Raw genomic sequence first — 19,495 nt, forward strand, 5'->3', positions numbered from 1 at the left:
AACAATTTAACTAATTTTTTCTCTTCTATTCGTATAATCTTGATGTTAAATACGGAGAATTTTTTAATTCGATTCTTTTTTTATCATAAAATGAGAAAACTGTGAGCGAAACTTTTCAAATGAAATATTCTCTTCACTAATTAGCAATTTTATAAATTGTTCATTAAACTAAATATAATTAACTCTAAGCATAGAGTTTCTCATTTTGAATAATATTCGCGTTGTGTTATAATTATTACTTTTATTATTATATTATTTTTCGATTCAGGTTTCCACGTTGCATCTGGATAGAAAAATGAATGAAATACTATAATGGGACGGGGATCATAGAGGGATGTAAGTCGAGAAGACAAATATCTTAGTCCCCGTTGCTTCCCTGAGAATGCGACCAGACAATACGTTCACGACGAACGACTTCTTTATTTACGATAGCTCCCCATTACTATGTCGAATACTACGCCTGGAAGATAAATATGGAGCTGGAACGAGAAAATTCGACGAAAACTATTGCGCGCATAGATCTTAGCGAAGTAAGCGGACAGGCGCAGCGAGAATATCGGTATTCTTTACCGCCGTTGCAAAATGAAAGGCTACTCGGAGTTCCAATTGACGTGCTGCGACTATAAATAGAGAAGTTCATTGTTTATTCCGCGCCAACAAATCGAGCAAGAAAATTTCTCTCGGTAGAGAAGAACCCGCGGGCCGCGGCGGCCGAGATGGGGGTGGAAATGGTATATGTGTATATGAGTGCAACGGGATGACCGCTGGGGTGGGTGGTTGTTACGAAAGGACGATCTCTCTTCCTGCACGACGTATCGCTCTTCGCCACGCCCCTATACGAGATCTATTTCTATATTGGGAAAAAGTACTCTCGGAATAGAAAATGGAGACGAAAGAGCGAGCGAGGGTGGAGGGAGAGTTGAGACTGCAGGAAGTAGGTGGACAGAGGGTGGGTTACGGCGACTGTGCGCGTGAGGGAGGAAACGAGCAGCGAAACGAACGAAAGGAGGAGGAGAACGGGTGGCGTGTTTACGAAAGGGCATGTAGCGCGGTCTTTTTTTTTTTTTTTTAATCCCGCACCGCGATTTTTCCAATTCCATCGTACTCAACTTTCTGCCGAGGATTTTCGGGGATTTTGTTCGCGGCCGGAAACAGAAGGGGAGACGATCCGTTAAATCGAATTCGGCTAATGTGCGCGGCGATTCCCCTTCAGAAAACATTCTGGTTCTACGTTGTGGAAGAATTAGTCGTATCTGCGATATACTTCCTTACACAATGCGATTTTCAGGCGAACAATCTCGAAAAACTCTTAGTTTCTCTACATTATCCAAAATTCCTCCCATATCTCTCTTTATTTTTCTCTTCCTTCTTGTTTTTATCCTTTATAAACATGCTTTTATAAAATTATGGCTAAATAATGAATAGCACACAGATAATAAGTACATTTGTTTTTCAAACTTTTTTCAAATTACATACACTTTCTTTCATTCGTGTTTAATTTAGAGTTCACTTTTACTTACAACTTCTAGTTACAATTTGATTGAATAATGATGTTTTCCTATCTCTTTAATAAATATTTATACATACATTTATTTATAGGCATTTTTTCAATTAAACCACAATTTAAAATTATATTAAAATAAAATTAGATTTAAATAAAAAGTTAAATTTTATTTATCAATTTATTTTCATCAAATCTGACTTGAAGATTCTTTTTTATTATGAATGATTTATATTTTTGCCAAGATTATGCTTTACCAATAAAAATGTTTATTACCTGGTGATTAAAAGAATTAAGAAAATTTAATTGAAATAAGTGAGCGTGTTCGCGCGATTTAAAGATTTGATCAATAATCTTCCATTCCGTAAATCTATTGATCCATACTAAAACAAATTACTTTGACAAATTAAATAAGCGGAAACAAAATGAGTTGAATATTAATAAAAAGGACTCGAGAATTTTAAATGTGCCAATGAAACTAGGTCGGATCATTTTGTCGCGACATTTTGTGTCCATTTCATATACGTTATATATCTTTAAATGTTTTTTCAACATCAATCAAGACTTTTCAAATACAGACTCGTACTGACAGTCGTTGAAAAGAAGCCGGTTTCTTATAAAAACAGGTTGAAAATACAGAATAAAGCTTTTTTTTCAAAAGCTTCATTTTCGAGAAAAGCAGCTTTAAAAATTGATCCCGTATACATTGACTTTGTCAAGCCTATCGAAATTCGATACTATAATTTTAGCTTGCGCAAACAGTGTATATCACAAAATAGTATTTTACTGTTTTCGTTATTACATCGCGATTAAAGTCTATAAATTTTTTATTCATTTAAGATCATATTGAAATTGCTTATATTGAAAATGAGTCTTGTTTTTGCAGGAAAACAATTTTCTTGATATTCAAGGAGAGAATCAGATATATTTAGAATATATGTACATTCAAAACATAGTTTCTCATGAAAGATAACAAAGCAATATAATTCCTAAAAAATAATTCTCCTAAAAAATATATGTAAAATATATATAAAAATTGTGCACACGAATATATCGAATTTATGATACGTAAGTTCGAGCTAAATTAAGTTTATATGAATAAAGTTAAAAAATATCAGTCGCGCAAATAAAACAAATTTTGAGAACAAAATTTATATATTGCTTATTTATCTTTCTCTCGACTTTAATACCGCACATCATTCTGTGTTCATAGAAAAACAAAATAGGAGAAACATGAATAATTCTAACGCCAATTGTAAAATAACGATGACATTATCACGTGAAATTCTCATCTACATCGAGCGAGATCTACAAGGATCACAATAAATTTTCATGAGCCGCATTTCTCTGTAGAAAGAAGTCGGATAACCGGAATATTTTCGGCAGCGATAAACAGCCATTCGTCTACTCCAACTAGAGATCGCCTTCGTTTCTTTCACGAATCGTTCCTCGGGAGAACGTCCTGCATCCCTGCCGCTTTCTGGCTTCCGTGCTCCACAAGAGACGGGTATACGGGTAATGCGGAACGATCTGACGAATGTCCCGGGGCAAAAACCTCTTGCCGATCCGGGGATACGTCGCAGTCTTTCTTGGAAGAATATTAAGCGCGCCGCGGCGCTTCGTCGATGCTGGGCGTTTTTTCAAATTTTCCTTCCTCGATCGATCGGAGCGGGTTGCCTTCGCCGTTACACCGGAATCTACGCTGTCGTCTATCACCGGCGAGAACGAGGGAGAGATATATTAGGTAGATAGATAAATCTTTAATACGGCTTACGGCAAATGGCTCATGAGACAACCAAAATAGCGAAAAATACGAGCGATACCGCGTTATAAGCTGCAAACTTAAACAGTGTTGCATAATCATATATAATATTCTTCATCGTTGTGTGCGATGTAAACAACTGATCAATAGAGATAAATTTTTTTTTAGATAATTTTCCCATAAACGCATAGTGTCTCCCTTTCTCTTTCTTTTTTTCTGATTATTTGTGTCTTTTTTGCTTTTTATTATTTTATTTATATCAACAATTGTATTTTTGAAATATTTTTCAGAGTAATATTCTTCCGATCAGTTTTCAAACGTAGATTTTGTTTTAAAAAATCTTATAGAGGTTTTGTTAAAAAGACCTTATAGAATTACAGAATATTTCAATCTGACAATCTTTGAAAAAGTGAATAATTAAAATGTTAAAAAATTTTTACTTTTTAAACAAGTAAATAATAAACATTTTATTAATAATAAAAAACACGTTAAAATTATATATTATGCAACAGAAAATAAAGATTGCATACGTTGGTATTACATTTAAAAGTCATTAGTGTTCTTGTTTCATTTTTTCCTTAATTCCTTGCAACCATCATAAATATTAATGTTCATATAATATTCATACATATTCCTTTTAATTTGATTAATCTATGGGTGGGCGCGTTCTCATCCGCACGTGTGACCTAAATGGGCAGATAGAGTAAATTTCCATCTAAAAATAAAAGATTCCGAATAAAAAATTTACAAATTTAGTTTTACGAGAGATGTTATATATTTTTTACTCTGTAGTATACTAAATAATAGAAAATTTAATATCAGTAAATATGTATAAAAATATATGAAATAAAATAGATCATACTATGAGAGAGATATAATACAATAAAGTAACTTAATACGAATTAAGATGTTCATAACGAAAAAGAGGAATTCGTAGATAATGAAAAATCATTGTCTGTGTTAATTACAACAGATAAAATTGAAAAAATCCTAAGAATCGCGCCACGAAATATGAACCAAGAAAAATATTACACTTTTGTGTAGGGATCTAAAGGACTAAAATCATGATACGAAAGAGAAGATTGACAATTTCTTAAAATCCTCGTCTTCGTTCGGGAAAAATCGAGGAAAAGCTAAATTGCTGACAAGCAATGAGAATATCTTACCAAATATATGTATATATTTTCTTTTTCAAGTAGATAATGATTTGGTAGAGGGTAAATTCTTCTTTTGATCGCAGTCGACATATTATATCCCATACAAGAAAGGCATAGAATACATACAAAATATGATGGTGGTGATTGATGGCGATCAGTGAAGTGATTGAGAGATTTGATGTACCCATATTGAAAGCTTCTTGCGGATAATTGAAAAGACGTAAAAAATCTTAAATATATACTAAATGTCAACATTCTTACAATTCGGCAGTCTCAACTTTTAGCTTTATCAAATATCATTTTCTTTCTCAACAGAGAATTATCTTTGTAATACATGATAGAAACTTTTTTTTCATTCAAAATCCATTGAAATTGTGCTATTCTTTATTAATGTATTCGATATTACCACAATTATTAAATATTATAATACATTGAATGAAAGTATATGCAAAGATATATTTATCATAATAAAATAAAATTAGCAATTAATTGATTAGCAGCATATATAATATTATATTCTATTCTATTCTTCTAGTTTTTATTAAAAAATATTGTTTTTATATTTTTCATCGTACGATAATATTAAAACGTCGTCGTATATATCTAAAAGTGAGAACAAAACAATATTTTCTCTCTGCATTTCTTTTATGAAAAAAAGCAATAAATTTTTTTTTTACATTTCTTTTATGAAAGATAAAGAATTTATGAAATTTTTAAAAAATAAATGTAATTAAGATAGAAATGGTAGATCTATTTATTTTCTTTTCAGCACTGTACTTTTAATAATTAGTAAACGATTAAAATATCTTCGCGACTTTACTCCTTAAAGAATTGCGCAACTTCTCGCGTACGGGCATTGTTCGTGTGCACGGAACTTTTACTTTAAACATTCTTTCCAGCAGCTACTCCACTCAACGTCTTCGAGAGATTATAGTTTAGATCAGATGTTTGCTCTTTATCGAGTCGGAAAACTGTTTCGTAAATAAAGTATAACCAAGTTTCATGCTCCGCATCTCCGAATATCCACGATACTTTTGCGAGAAAATTTAACATTTACACTTAATAAATAGTATTAATTAATTACCATCTTTCCTGAGCGAGAACGGAGCATGCCGTAGAATAATTCTCAAAGTAAATCCGTAATATAAGTCTGATAGGTAACGATGTGGTATGATAGTCACGTATCTCCTTACTTTGAGTTTCTAGGGATAAAACATAGCTTCGTGATACATAACGGACAATGAAGAAAAAGAGGCGGAAAGAGGGAGAAAAAATAAAAGAAAAAGAGAAAGAGATGAACCGCGTGTTTTATGAATATATCATGAGATCATGACATTTCCCGGATCGTCCACGTACTTCATCCAAAATCTGCATATAACTTTCTGGCATAGCACGGAGGCATTGAAAGATGATTGCCGTGACTCGGACAGGAAAAGCCGTCAACAGTGCGCACGCTCGTGGAGGAAATTGAAAAGTTCCAACTGAAATTGTACGCCGAGGGATACGGGTCAAAGACGCGATATGCGAATCCATTCTCCCATACGCGACCGTAAATCGATTCTCCCCAACATACAATCCGCTGGACAATCAACGGATGAAAGTGGCGTTCTTCTAGCATCGTGTTTCAGATGCGACCATGACAACAGCATCTTTACGTATGTGCTAAATAAAATGCCATGGTTATCGCTTACAATACAAGGAAAAACTGAGTTTCGAGAACGACATAACTTTGCCTGCGAATATGTTTTACAGCTATAATATTTGAATCTGCGTAATTCGATACCTCGAAGGGGTATCAAGAGACTGTTTAATCAAATATTATGGTTATTCAAAAGTTATACTTGTGCAGCAATTTTGAAATTATTTCTATATATTCCGCACATTAATTATCGCAATGAGCCACAATTATATTGCTAATGGAATAATGTTCGCGATTGCTATTAAAATGACAATATGCTTACAGTTTTAATTTACAAGTTTGACAAATTTCTGAATAACACGTGTATGTATATCCCGTGGAATTTGCTCTGTCAGAAATTTTGAGATAGAAGGCGAGTTTGATTGATTAAAAAAATAGCATACTCTATATATCTAGTGTGTCTTGTTCCTTCACTTTCGCGTTTCTGTTAATATCTCATTGCATTTATAATTTATAAAAATATATATGAGATTTTGATATATGTATAAGATAAAATTTTATAACTAATATTTTTTTAAAATAAATTATCATTCAAATATAAACATATTAATATGCATATTATAATATGTACTCAATTATATTTAATAAAAATATCATATGTTACGTTAAATTTATTAAAACTCATAAATTCATGCATAAAATTCATACAAATCAAGCATGTAATAATTTCAATTATTTGAATTAATATAAATTATCAATTTTTATATTTCTCTCTTTACATAGGACCTTCATACAGCTCTGTGACAGCTTATACACGATCTTCATTTATAACATTTTATATCCAGACACTTCATATCAAATCATGCATTTCTATGATAACGATAATAGTAATTAATGAAGCAATAGATCCATTGAAAATGAACTCGAAAAGTAGGCAGATTAGTAACGGTCCATTTAATCGTTTCTCCGTGTGTAATAGTATACATACATCAGTATGCTTAAATTGGCATGAAATATTGAATCTTTGTCCTGATGGCTCTAAAGGGTCGATGTGATTTATGATTAATATTGATGAAATCCACATTATTTGCAATTCCGCCACATTAGAGCATTTTCCGCGTCAAAGATGTGAGATTAAAATTACACATTATCGCGTGATCGCGCACTAATTAACCGACGTATATCTCGCGCTGGCAAGCAATAACGACAATAATTGGTTCGGCTATAAGCCGATTACCGCAATACACACAAACATTTTTTTTTTATTATGATACCAAAAAATATTGCGATTAATATTGCGATCGCTCGAATGAAAATATTAAAGCGCACTTCTCCTTATTTAATGGCGCATTGACAGCGCTACTAAATAAGTGTTAAGCGCTTTTAATAATATTATTTTATAATGAAATGAATATGCCCTCTCTTTTTTTCCATATCTGCATTAATGGATATAACAAATGTTGTAATAAAAATTTGATAATCTTTATAAGGATTGTGAATACAGAAGTTAAAAGTCAATATTTTAAAATTATACATAAATTTATTTCAGAACTTTATAAAAAGATATAAACTCTTTACTCTAATATATTTAGAACACTGAAATTACATGTAGATCATCAAAAGCGTCACTCGACCGTTTTGCAGTTAGCTCGATTAAAGCGCTTATATCTTATCCATGTATACCAACATCATTGTCACATGATACCTCAGAGACTGAAGCCATGCAACACGCGTGAAATTACTTGCGTTAACTCTATAACTTGTAATAACTAATAATCCAACAAATAATAAAATATTTTTTAACATAAAAAACCTAAAATATATATATAATTTCTATAGTGGTATTTATACGTACAGAATTTAAAAAATACTGTATTTACTCATAAGACAATGTTTTGATAATTTTAAATTAGCATTCATTCCTAGAAATTTATCAACAAAATTTATTTATATTATACATTATATTATAACGTGAATATGTATCCAAAATGTTTAAAATTCTATTTGTGAATGATCAATTGTAATTATCAATTTGCCACACATGATTATATCTCCTTAGCACATCCTTCCTATAGATAAGCGAGACAAAGGAACTATGAACACGACCTGCAGCGGCTCATACCGTGATCATATCGAAGGGTGCAAATTTGAATGGAAGGACATGCTGCGCGATTATTAGGGCTCAAAGTAAACAATAGTATATAATAAGAGAACAAAATCACGAAAAATAATCTTGATTTTTTTAAGTGTATTGTCTACACACACACTTTTTATCTTATTTATAAATTATATAATATTTGAAATCTAAAATTATATAAATAAATTTTTACATTGTTTAGGAAATATTTATATAAAAATATAATTCGCGTAAATACACAATACGACATTTTATATGATACTCTGAAAGAGACAGTATCTTGATATGTTCTGGAATCATTTTATTTTAAGAGAGAATACAAAATTTTTCAAAGTTTTGCAGACAATCTAAGAATATCATAGTGTCCTACATACTAAAATAAACTTTATCTTTATTGGCTAAAGTCTCTATTTTTATTATTTTCTATTTTTGCTTTCTTCGTGAAAAATAATTAAAACTTCATAGAAGAATATAAACAATTCTATGATTGGAATTGTAAATAGATTTTTGACAATTTTACATTGTTCTTTTTTTCTACTCACATCTTTCTTCCATAGCATCACTTTTATCACATTTTTTTCCATGCTATTGAAAAATAATATACTGCACCTCAAATATAGACATCTTATAAAAGTAATAACTCTCAATGTAATCTTTCACGGTTTTAAAGTGTTGCGTACGTCGCAAAAAAGTTTATGGTGCTCGTAAACTTATGCGCGGATAAGGATTATACATGAGGCTACGAATCCGCATATGCGGTATGAGTCTTTGCACTTTCAACCGCAAACTATTAGCATATTGCATTCGACGAAAGCACTTAATTGCTTCGCTCTATTCGACGCGACAAATAAATTGCACGTGGTGTAAATATAGAGTACCCAGTGAATATTTAATCAATCTATATGATAGCGCACGCCGAAAGGACAGTAAATATAAATATATTATTTGTTAACTGCACATCGGTACATGCTATTAAATACAATGTCGATTTCCATTAATATTGTAATGTTATTAAGCAATAAATTACGACAATTTTATGAATTTTATAATAAATTCTCATATATATATGTGTCGGACGTGCACACCTGCCAATAGAAGTATTTGGGAAATGATTTTTACAGAATACTATTTTCATTTAAAATACATAAGGAATGTATCAAATTCAATTAAGTGCATCTAATATTTGCCCTAAATTCTCTAATTGATATAAATCAACACATTTCATAAATTATTAAGAAAATGTTATTTTCTTATATTATTTACATATAATGCTTATTTTATTTACATATAATGTAACGCAGGAAGCTTTTTCTGATTATAACGGACTTGAATTTAAGAGTAAGATAATATTGATAAGATATACAACTTTTTTGGTCAGCAGGCAACAAAGAAAAATACAATACGATAATATGAAAGAAGTCGACCGACATTTGGCACACTGGAAATTGATTTTTCAACGGTATCAATATCATACATTCTACAAGAATAAATGAAATACTCGAGCCATAGTTGCGCACTTTCAATATATTTCAAGCGAAACAGAAGCAAAACACAAAAACACACTCGCGCGAAAAACAAGACAGGGAAGCTCACAGATATTTTCCGGAAAATTGAACAACGACAGTACATCACCATGACGTTAGTAAAGAGCTCTACAATCAGTAACGAGAGAAAAAGTCGTTGACAAGAGATAGGAGTTTGTTATACGATGGAAATCGATTTTCGCGCACACATAGGTCTGTCATTTTCACACATGACACAAAAGAATGAAACGCCATCAACCGAGGGTAAGAAAGCCTGGTTTATTTTATCAAAAAGATGTCAGTTATTATTAAGAACAGAATTGTAACAGAATGCCAAAAAAAGTGGCAAAACATTAAGTGGAAGATTACTTATACTTCATCACTTCTTTTCCATTACTTGTGCGCTTTAAAGAAACAGAATGTATTGAAGTAGAAACGGCGATATGACAATGAATGAACAAACTTATCTGATCATTTTTTTTATCGTTCGTTGTAACACGAAATGTTGTGCGCATGTATCGTAAGGAATATATATGTATATATTAGTCCTTGTGAATCTTTAATTATAATACTCTCTCTTCTTTTCTCGTTCTCCTTCTTTTTTCTACTTTAGAATGACAAGACATTCATATGGAATTGTATAGCAATTGTGGATTTGCATCTCCATTTTCTTTCCCATGCATCTCTATTTTCTTGCAATGCTTAAAAGGAAAAAAATTCGTCTCGTAATCTCCACGACAAAAATACGCGACAACGCAGGAAATAGAATAAAATTTGCCATTCCCGGCAAGTTCACCACTGCCTCGTACGAAATGCGACCGTGAGAGAAACAAGAAAGTAAGCTCGTAGATACTTCCCGAAAAATCTAGCAACGGCTATGGGATTTGGGACCGCAGGGCAAAGGTGAAGGCGAATAATTAGTTTTATCCACGAAGGGAATAAAACGGTAGAGATCGAAATTGCCTGCAGGCACCGCCGCGAACTCCCAGGTGTTCCTTCTCGCCCGCCTCGAATGGTATCGAATATGTATGACGCCACGGGTGGAAAACTGGCCTAATCTTATCACCAACGCTCCCTAAGCCCGACTTTATAGCGCCCGTCTTTTCCCGGTCGTGCGAATGTCAGAAATGGAGTTCTCTTTAGGACCGACTTCTTTCGCGCCCTTAATGGAAACTTTGTCCCATGAGCAAAGGTCTTTCAAAATTCCGTTTATGAGTTTATATCAGTTTCATGACATAATTTAATATTTCATAAGCTACACATGATTGAAGCCCCGAAACTATCGATCAGCAGGTGTTGAAAGCTGAAAATAATTAAATTATCAAGTTGAATAATTTATGAAATATAAATTTTTAATGATAATCTCTGTATTTAAATCATGAAATATGTAAATAGATAATTCAACTGTTTATTTTTTAGTTTTAAATCGATTGTACTTAAGAGAACTTTCATTCGAGATTATTAAGGTATCTAATAATGCAACATGGGCAGTTGTTTCTAATCAAACTTTTGTCGACCATTCATTTTGAAACAATCTATGGGACTAAATGAATATATTCCGACATAGTAGAGTCAATTCCCTTCTCGCAAACTATCGTGGAGATGTACATTTGCGCGTAGAACGGAAATCTCGGTTGATTTATGCTCTTCATTGAGCAGCGCGCACAGAGAACGGATCCTTCTTATTAAGTTCGTTTTGAGTTTAGTAGGATTCATAATATACGAGCATACACGAAGATGCTAAAGCAGCTTTGCTCTTTGATCAATCGGATATTACTCGCTATCCTGGCACTATATTACAAGATTTCATGACTTTGTCGAGACGAAACAACGACAAAATTTAACTAGTCTAGCGAGATTTATCATCCTGATATTCTCTCCACGCACGAAGATATCATCCTATTGTGCTAATTCCGCATAAAAGAAAGAATTTTTCTTTCATATGGAATTAACAATAGGATACTATTATAAAGTATATTTCGTATATATGCATATATTTATATAGACATTTAAAGATGTAGATAGATATTTACATATCATGATTATTAAAAGATTTTCCAACTTGACAATTTTATTACTATGTAGAAATATATTTTCGATAATATATATCCGACAATCAATTAATAATTAATCTTATCGATTAATTTTGATGAAAAAATCATATTTTCATTTTTCCACGCTACGCGCAAAAAAAATAAAAAAACTGTTAGAATAAGCAATTCAATTACGTCTCATTCGACGCAAAGTAACCTGACGTTTCCCCAAGGCAAACGCGTGGATACGGATTAACGTCTTCCACTGATAAGGATCTTCTACCCTTAACAAAAGTTCATCTCTTCGGGGATTGTCGCCATCTCGCAACCATACGAGCGTCTCATTCCGCCCTAAGAATACACATCGGCAAGTGAAAAGCGATAAATAACAGGTCATGAGCAATTCAATTAAAAAATCGTCCTAATTAAATTATTTTAATAGAAAATTCAAAATGTCTTAATAAAATTATTTATCTCGCTAAAACTATACAAACAACACATATACATAACATAATAAAACATTTTTAATTACAAATTACAAATTTTATAAATGGTCCAAATGATAAATCAATAATAATCAAAAAGAAGGCTATTTTAGACCAAGCAGAGCGCAGGTGGTAATGCATGACAAACATTTTTTTCCAATCATTCTTTATAAATTCAATAATTCTTACAAACGTTTCGGTCCCTTTCAGACCCTCCTCAGTGTGACACAATAATATTCATATCAGATATAAAAGAGATACAAAAATAAAAAAATGAAGATTACTATACAGGTCGAAGGATAAAATTGTAAAAATAAACACAGTCAAACAAAAGAAACAACGTGTTAAGAATTTAAAATAAAAGCAGAATAAAACGCAAAAACCGCGGCGCAATACAATATCCATTGTTTCCAAAAATGCTACGATGTTACATAACAATCCTCACTTTTCCACGCAACTTACAACCGTCCGCCTTTAAAAATCATTGATTTAAAGGCGGACGGTTGTAAGTTGCGTGGGACGGTGAGGATTGTTATGTAACATCGTAGCGTTTTTGGAAACAATGGATATTGTATTGCGCCGCGGTTTTTGCGTTTTATTTTGCTTTTATTTTAAATTCTTAACGTTGTTTCTTTTGTTTGATTGTGTTTATTTTTACAATTTTATCCTTCGACCTGTACAGCAATCTTCATTTATTTATTTTTGTATCTCTTTTATATCTGATATGAATATTATTGTGTCACACTGAGGAGGGTCCGAAAGGGACCGAAACGTTTGTAAGAATTATTGAATTTATAAAGAATTATTGGAAAAAAATTTTTGTCACGCATTACCACCTGTGCTCTGCTTGGTTTAAAATAGCCTTCTTTTTGATTATTAATAATAAAACACACACACACATACATATACAACACAAAATATAGACAAAATTAAATTGAACGCCGATGTGTGCATAGCCTAAATGCGCACACATGAGTAAGAAATGTAGGGAAGAGTATTGCCCTAACCGGACAGAGATTCCCAGATCCATGGATACAGTGGATTTTCCTCAGTCTGTGAAAATCGCCCGGGGAAATTCGGGAAACCCTTTCCTCGTTCGACAAATTGCGCCGCGCCACCGTTTGGAAAACCAGACGGCCGCACACGACGGCTTTCGTCCTCCGTCGATCCAGCCACATGTGCCAACATTCGATTCCTCGGGAATACGCTGCCCTGGTTTTAATTAATCAAGCGGGAGAGACGGACTCTCTTCCAGCTTGCCGGTTCACTATCGTTCACTACCGTCGCTCCTGCGATCGCTCCGTCTTTTTGTTCGTATAATCGTTACCAGGTTCTAAATCCATTTGTACGATATATATTCATTCTGTCGTACATTCACACCGGATCCGCGAGATATATCCTCGGATTGGAGGGGGTAGAATAAGAAATGGAAATCGAATCCCTGGCTCCTGGGATTAGTAAGAGAAATAAAAAAAAATGATCGTTTCTCTCTTGCGTCAAAGTCCTTTTCATTGATTACTTTTCGACATCGGCACCTTTTCGCGCGTTGCAGGTAAATATCGAATAAAGCCAGAAATTAATTGCTTGCGAGATTTTACCTGGATATCCGCTGTGAGTTGAAATTTAATTGCATTATCTATAAAGATAAACTAGCGTATCAGTTTACCGTAGATCGACCATGCGCGTGTTCCGAAATTGCCGGTGCGAAATTATAGCTCATGAATTATACGGATAAACGGAGCGTGGAATGCGTTTATATGTGATGCTGGAATAATTAGGCAAAATCGTAGACGACCGTAATATATCAATAACCAAAAAGAGACGTATTCCTACTAACGTGCTTCCGACGTAATTTTACGTTTATTACGGAAGAAGGCTATTCGCAAACGAAACTGTTCGTAAACTCGTAATATATAATAATGTTGCTCAATAAAAAATAGTACATTCGAATAAAACACGTAAAAAAAGTCAAATAATAATACAAAATTTTATAAAAATTACCTGGCATTATGAAAAATATATAGAATTATATTATATAGAACGTTTTTAGAATTCGCATGTTTAAAAAAATATTTGCCAAATTTACATACATGACCATATTAAAGCTTGCTACGCATTATGAGATTTAAACTAGTAGAGCAATATTATTTTGAACCAATTTTCATGTCTATATGCGTTTGCCGATAAGACTGTATAAAATATCCCATAGTCACCAAGAGATTGAAAAAAAATCCGCAACCATATATCACGAATATTAACGTTAAGTCAGGTATGGGATTTATTGCTTCTATATCCATAGAATCGTATATATTTTTTCGATTAACTTTGCTGCGAGTCATATGTGCAATATATCTGCATAACATTATATTAAAAAAATGTGTATTTTTCTTTAGCTGAAATTCATAAGTCTTTGATTTTGCGATGTACTTTATTTATTATTCTGAAAAAATTTAAACGTTCTTGTATATATTGCTTTTTATTTTTTTATGTATGCATATTATGATTATTATAAATTATTTTATAAATTATTCCGTATTATTACATGCATACTTTATTACACATCTTCTCTATATTTCTCTCTGTCATCGGTAAAATTTATCGATAAAACCGAGTGCAAGTCAATACTATGAAAAGTCGCGAGACGTGACATAAATTAGAATTTCCTATATGACAAGAATCGAAGAAAGAGACTACATATATATAAAGAGGTGCATATTGTGCATACATTGAACTCGTTTGCAAGTAAAATCGTTTGTCATACTTAAACGGAGAAAATTCGCAGAGACGAATCTCGTATTCAAGATCGCCGTAAAGTCTCATGCGAATCAACTGTGCGCATTAATGCGGGGAATTAATTTATTCCGAACACGCGAGAGTCGCGCAACGCGTGTCTAAGATTAGCACGTGTTTGCACGTGCGAACTGACACATCAGCGAGAGAAAATCTTCGGCATACCATTCGTAAACTCTTCCGTCAAGAAACTCGTGACATCCATGTTCGATGGATCCTAAAATCGACGACACTTATCTGCACCGGAAAAATGATATAAACGATGATGAACAGCGGTACATGCGTAATAAGCAGACGTGTGACGTTATGCTTACGTTATGAGAACGTTTCAACATTATATCCCGAAATGATTTGTGTCGACGCAGAGAACCGAAACACGCGCCAATAATAATAACCTAATTACGCGCTCCGTCGTCTCGATATTGTGAAACCTCGTGACGGGACATAAATTCACGTTCAAATATAGTCGGATGGAAATCGCGCGTATCCGGATTCCCGCAAATAATTTCACCATGTTAACAAGCAGCTCAAAAACAGTACCGATGCGACCGTGCAAATTTTACCCGCATGACATAGACAATATTGCATAGCGATATTGATAAATGTGCAAATTACAAAGAAACGAATAATCAATAATTTTAGAGATATTAATATCGCAAAAAATTATGTATTATTAAACTCTATCTATTATTAAACTTTCACTGTGTAAAAATATCACTGTATAAAAAAATGTACTATTAAACTTAAGTATCAGTTTTTCGGGTTAATATGAAAGATATCGTAAGAGATGATTATAAATCAAGTCGGCGAATATCAATATTAAAATATCGGAATAATGAAACATAAATATCTATACTTCAATATTGTCACAGTATCGTTAGTATTCTACGCAAAAAGCATGAGGACACGCGACATCGAAAAGTAAGGGCGTTCAACTTTTGTGATCCCTTGTGGTGCATCCGTTACAAAGGGACAATAAAATATCAGATAACGAAATCTGAGACGAGCAAACAGACCGGTGAGAAACGAGACAGGAGAAAGCTCTATATACAATTGTGTAGTTATAATATTTGTCGAACCACGAAAGCACATCTAACTTCAGTAGAATAAAGTATATTAAAAACAGAGAATATGGGAGATTTTTATCTAGTAAATACATTATAAAAATCTGCATTATTCTCCTTTTAATACATCTGATATGATAAATTTTATATGATTTTTGATTCAAGTGATACGGATCGTTTCGAAGTGCGATTAAATCCGTTTTTGATAAGCAGATATTCCAATTGAAACATATTTCGATCCTAATTGAATCCAGTATTAAAATCAAAATATTTAATACAAATAAGTATATAATAGAAATGCTGAATATCTGTTCTCTATAGATACAAATATATTCGTATATATTCGATAATATGAATACAATACCAATAATATGTATTATTCAATAAGCATTTATTTTGCCATTCAACTGTTGCTCTTTTAAAGACTCAGCATTATCAACATTAAATATTTTTAATATTATTTCCTGAAATGAACAATTTGTATGAACAACATCCCTAAATTTCAAAAAATTCTGCCTCATGTAATTTATATGTTAGGTCTTTCTCTTCCAGATGATTGCTCGATCAGATGATCTGATTATGCCATAAACCAAAGTCCATGCTTAACATCACAAGGTAATGCATGATAGATAGTTTCGCATTGAGATCACTGTCAAATTGACATGTATGTGTATGATTGGGAACGTTAACCATTTGATTGCTACCATGTCAATATCCTGTAAATCGATACATGTACTACGTAATGATATTTAAGTTTCTCTTTCGCTCTTCTTTTCTCTCTCTCCCATCGAATATATCGATACGTTTTCTAATTTATGAAAATGTTATTATATTTTTTTAAAGTATTTTGTAGAAAAGTAAAATAACTCATAATTTACAATTAGTCCCAGTTTCTTAGAAGCATACACACTGAGAAAAAAATTATAGTAATGGTAGCAAAAAAATAAAATTACTCACAAATAGCTGTTTTTAATAAGAAAATTTTGTAAAGATAGCAAAGTGTAATAATTTTTTGTCTAGATAAACAAAATTTGGTAAATTTCTTGAATTAACAAAACGATATTATTTCGTTACTCACATTTTGTGAGTAGTAATATGATGTTTCATCGTAGTTACAAAATAAATTTTCTTTTAGTAATTTGAACAAAATAATCTACTGTAGTAAAAAATATTTTTGTGAAATATAGTATGGAACGATATATGATATCGAGTTAAACAAACAATTTTTTAATAAATATTTAAAGTTGGTCAGTATTACTAAATATTTTGTACAGAGCTTTGATTCGGTAGAGGGCTCTCGTGTGGGTCACGCACAATAACGTGAACACATACACAGAAGAAAGAACAATACGCAGCGAGTACATTACGCATATCACGTCTATCAGTTTTGTACTGCGTGATTTTCTCTGCAGTCACTCTGTTCGTTCTCATCAGTATTAGTTTGTTTGATATGTATAAAACGAGAAAATATATTAGTGATTTGTTCTAGATACTAAGTGAAAAGAGCAAGTGCAAAGACACAGTAAAATAATTAATAGACAATAAAGTGATAGACATTTGAAGTGACCGTTCAGTTTTTCGGTTAGAGAAAGTTTCTTTCTCTCCTCTCACAATTTCTTCTTTATAGATAGAAAAGTTGAACCTTTATTAAAACATTGGGGCTTTCCGAAGAAATTATTTATTTTACGTTAACAAAAAAGTTTTTTTGGCTATATTATTCTTACTTGTTATTCGTACTTGTTTTGTTTCGGTAACAAAATATTCTATTTTTCACTTTCAAAATCTTTGTACATCATACAAAACAGTTGTGTATTATTAAGTAAATGAATTCAACGAATTAAAATCGGCGTGGAAACCAAAGGTTTAATTGGTCGTATACCAACAATTAATTTTTGCGTCAGTAACAAAATTTTGTTTGCTGATACAAAACATTTCTCTCAGTGCATTTTATAGTAAAATAAAAAATAAATTGTTTATAAATTCTCTTATGTGTTTTAAATAGTCATCTTTAAAAATATATTAAGTTTTATTTGATATTTTTCTCTCAGCTATCGGTATTTAATCAGTTTTAAAAGATAATGATGTATAAATTTGTCATCAAAAAATAAAATATCAATATTACAAATATAATCATCTCACTAGCATCCTTATGTATGTACGCGATTGTCGACATAATCTTCCATTACACGCAAATATCCGTGCACGAAATTAATTATATACAATATATGTATTGTAATATGCGTGCATATCCTCGGCTAAACTAACTCGCGCGTCAAGACACGTTACGTTAGTAATAAAGATCCAAAGGAATAATTAATGATCCAAAGCGGCACGTTGGTGATACCGAGCCGTAGCGGCGTCTCCGACGAGAAAAGTCGGGTAGAAGGAGCTAATCGGCGACGGCGGTAGTATCTATCGAGCGTTGCCAGGCGTTCCCAGGCCCAACTATGAAAGTGTAATTAGGACGGGTATGTCGAGGCAATGCCGCGGCGGAGAAGGGCCCCGTTAATGAGTGATCGAAATTTCGAACGTGCTCGTGGAGGCGCACTAACGTCTTGTACACCTGAAATAATCCCGAGAGAAAAAGAGAGAGGGTGGGAGAGCGAGAACTGATGTATTAGTCTTCGCTCGTCTCCCGTCAATCGCGCCCCAAAGGGATTCTTCTTTCGTCACAGGACGATAAGTCGGTAATCGTCGTACTTACACCGGTTCGTCTCTGCGCAGCGCAGACGCAATTAGCGCTTGATTTGTCGCTATTTCTCTCTCGTTTCACGACCGCCTGTCGTTGAGCGATCTAAAAAGCTTAGGGAGACGGGCGGAAGGTCCGTGGATCCCAAAGGTATCCGACGTGGCCATCTTGAAGACCGCGCTCTCGAGACCTCCCGGCAAAAACGTGTCGCGTCGGCGTCGAGAGCGTAATTGCTCGTGACCTGCACACCGAGTATTTTGCTATGACGTGCACGGAATACATAGCGGCAATGAAATTGCTGAGATAATTGGCTCCTTGTCGTCGCGCAACGCGCCATTGTCGCGCATCTCTACGTCGACGACTTAATACGTCATCAAGCTGCTTCTTCTTCAAACTGCCGCATTATCTCGGTATAGATGAAATTAACGGTTCGCTTTTAATCCTAGCGAAAAATACTTAGCATTTTTTCATGCCGCGCATTATGAAATAAATTATAAAATTCTAACGAAGAATATCAAAAAATGCCATTAATAATTCATATATAAAGATGCTAAAAAACTGTAAATTAACGAGCTTACGTGACTTGGCATATTGTCTCAAATTTTCAATCACAACAAAAGTCCTTAATTTCTAAAACGCTCATATAACAATATCTACGATATGTACGAAAAGTTTCTCTACTAAATGCTTTAAAGCATTATTATATAAACTCCAA

General features: G+C 33.0%; 1 protein-coding gene and 1 long non-coding RNA gene across 4 annotated transcripts in view; one reads left to right on the forward strand and one right to left on the reverse strand.

Annotated features, from left to right (window-relative positions):
- Nucleotides 1-19,495, reverse strand: part of LOC145967537 (uncharacterized) — a 147,525-nt gene that overhangs the window by 101,802 nt on the left and 26,228 nt on the right. The gene's annotated exons all lie outside the window — the stretch shown is intronic.
- Nucleotides 5,746-12,138, forward strand: LOC145966787 (uncharacterized). Of its 3 annotated transcripts, XR_014437161.1 has the most exons (5): nucleotides 5,746-6,075; nucleotides 8,135-8,246; nucleotides 9,578-9,983; nucleotides 10,333-10,556; nucleotides 11,986-12,138. It is a non-coding gene; the product is annotated as an uncharacterized LOC145966787 (long non-coding RNA). The 3 variants fall into 3 exon arrangements; XR_014437162.1 differs by lacking the exon at nucleotides 11,986-12,138 and having other exon boundaries at nucleotides 9,575-9,983; nucleotides 10,333-10,999; XR_014437160.1 differs by lacking the exon at nucleotides 11,986-12,138 and having other exon boundaries at nucleotides 10,333-10,999.

This window comes from Camponotus vicinus, unplaced genomic scaffold (assembly GCF_025532165.1).
Source record: "Camponotus vicinus isolate PSW18456_S1 unplaced genomic scaffold, iyCamVici1.0 SCAF_2, whole genome shotgun sequence".
NCBI lineage: Eukaryota > Metazoa > Arthropoda > Insecta > Hymenoptera > Formicidae > Camponotus > Camponotus vicinus.